General features: G+C 32.4%; 1 long non-coding RNA gene across 1 annotated transcript; it reads right to left on the reverse strand.

The window, feature by feature from the left end:
• Positions 1-1,193: 1,193 nt before the first annotated feature.
• On the reverse strand, positions 1,194-2,330 carry LOC141633898 (uncharacterized). The gene is made up of 2 exons (XR_012538654.1): positions 2,073-2,330; positions 1,194-1,943 (listed from the first exon to the last, which is right to left on the reverse strand). It is a non-coding gene; the product is annotated as an uncharacterized LOC141633898 (long non-coding RNA).
• Between the last annotated feature and the right edge of the window lie 569 nt (positions 2,331-2,899).

The raw sequence follows: 2,899 nt of genomic DNA on the forward strand, positions 1-2,899 counted from the left end.
TAAAAACACGTATTATAAACGGTTTGTGCACATACATGGACATTACTAGCGCACGTACATCGTACGAGCATTCCACCTAATTTTTAATATATTACTAAACAATTGAAAGACAATTAAAGAGAGTTCCATACACCCATATCAATACGGTTTACTTACGTGATTCAAGATGAATTACATACGTAATACTAACAAAAAAGATCTTTTTCCATTGAATTTTTTAAGAACTAAAACACTACAAAAGGTAAACGTAAAACCATATATATATATATATATATATATATATATATATATAGAGAGAGAGAGAGAGAGAGAGAGAGAGATATGAGATCTTGTGAGTTTGGTTTCTTATGGTGAGTTTGTGCTTACACTATTATTCTAGTGTTATTCTTAGGCTCACATGTTTTTCTCTAATTTTCTCATTATGTTACCTTTTTTCTTTATTTTTTTTGTACCACTTGTTTTTCTGGTGTTACTTTGATTTTTTTTACTCTTTTTTACCTCGTGTTATTATGCTGTTATTGTGTTTTTTTTTTACTTTGAGTTTTTTTTTTTACTCTTTTTTTTACCACGTGTTATTGTGCTGTCATTTTGCTGTTATTGTTATTCTGGTGTTATTGTGATGTTATTCCGGTGTCATTTAGATTTTTTTCCTACTTTGATTTTTTTACTTTTTTTTTTACCACATGTTATTATGCTATTATTCTGGTGTTATTGTTATTCTGGTGTTATTGTGATTTTATTCTGGTGTCACTAAGATTTTTTTTACTACTTTGATTTTTTTACTCTTTTTTTACCGTGTGTTATTGTGCTGTTATTCTGGTGTTATTGTGATGTTATTCCGGTGTCACTTTGATTTTTTTTACTACTTCGATTTTTTTTCCTCTTTTTTTCCCCGTGTTATTGTGTTGTTATTGTAGTGTTATTGTGTTGTTATTGTGATGTTATTCTCAGCCTTCTCTAATTTTCTCATTATTCAAATGTACCCCAATGTTATTCCGTGTTACTCTTATGTTATTCAATATTACCTACTCAATATCTATTTGAATAGGCACACAGAATATCGCTGAACAAACAAGAAGGTATTAAAAGGATCAAGTAATAAATTGGTGGAAAATTTGGTAGACAAATATATATCAATACATTGGACAAACATTTTCCATTCTAAAATTATGTAAATTATTTATAAATGATCTATATTTAAAAATCACCTCTACTAATAAAATTCAAGCCCTTTGTCTTAAAAAAAAAAATTCAAACAGATCACCTGTAGAAGTTACGAGTGAGTATCATAACATTCATAAAATGGATAATGACAATTTGGCTATAACCATGATTGCCCACAATACATAAATACTCATACTAAAAACAAACAGTAACCATGATTGCCTAGAATAAACAGCAGCGAGCAGCCAACCATCACCATTTCACATTACATCCGTTCCCTACATCACCACACACTTCCACCGTACACTCCACCATCATCTCATTCACCATCACCTGCGAATAACCCAGCAACGAACCCGCAACAAACAGCTAACACGGCTCAATTCCAAACCCGACTCCGTCAATTGGACTACGCACCAACATCTATGAGTACCAATCCCTCGATTCAACACAAAACGAGTAGCGATTCGACAAACCCGAGTTCAGACCAGCGCCTCCACCTACCAGCACCAATCTGCTCGACTCCATGGCAGCTGTGTGCCTTGCATCTCGCACCATCTCAACCATCACCATTAACCATCATGCCTCCGTCTTCTCTCAATCTCACCATTAAGCAGCCACTACTCATGTCAACCAGCAGAAAACCCGACTCTGTCATCACCATGGTCGAACCAATTCACACAAGCGGCAGCAACCATTTCGGTCACACATCGACAACAACCTACCAAGGCTCAATTTATTCCAAACAATAAATCCAATTGAAGACCAAAGGAAACAACCTAGAATTATGAAGAAATTAATAAATCATCAGCTTTTTCGTCATCCTCATCATCATAATTTGACGATTTCAGGTCCAGCACAATCAAATACCAATACACTAGTACTAGAAATTGAATAAAGTACACAACCTTACTCTTGGAAAAATCGAGATTGTTAGAGACGAAAATTGAACAATGAATCTAGATTTCACGTAATTCACCGGAAACGCCACCATTGACGGCGAAGTGAATGATTGCCGGAGGAGGGACTGGTCGCCATCGTACTTACTGTCGTCTGTGAAGGTTGCTAGGTTGGGTGGCTGGGAGAAGAGTTGGGATTGTTTATAATTTGTAGTTGGGTTTGTGGATGAAAATTGTTTGCCATTATTTAAGACTTGACATACACGCCGTCAGATCTATTTATTCAATGGTTCAGATTTGTGAGCACAAACTAACCATAAGAACCAAACTCACGAGATCCCACCTATATATATATATATATATATATATATATATATATATATATATATATATATATATATATATATAATTAGGATCGCGTAGTCACCCTATTTTTTTGAAAGTCAGTGAGTCAGCGTCAATATCACACGTTATACTACACAATATCACAGATTACAGTTTCACACGTTATACTAAACAATATCACAACTGAAAAAAAAAAGTTTTTGAAAAAAAAATTCGAAAAAAAAATCGGGATATTGTTTTGTAATACAATATCACACGTTATACTAAACAATATCATAGCATACATTAAAAATTTGATTTTTTTAAAAAAAAAAAAAAAACTTTTTCGAAAAAAAAAAAATGAAAAAAAAATCGCGATATTATTTTGTAATTCAATATCACACGTTATACTAAACAATATCACAGCTTTAAAAAAAATAAAAAAAAAATAAAAACTTTTTCGGAAAAAAAAATTTGAAATAAAAAATTTCGAAAAAAAAATTTTGAAATAA

Source organism: Silene latifolia, chromosome Y, assembly GCF_048544455.1.
Source record: "Silene latifolia isolate original U9 population chromosome Y, ASM4854445v1, whole genome shotgun sequence".
Classification (NCBI taxonomy): Eukaryota; Viridiplantae; Streptophyta; class Magnoliopsida; order Caryophyllales; family Caryophyllaceae; genus Silene; species Silene latifolia.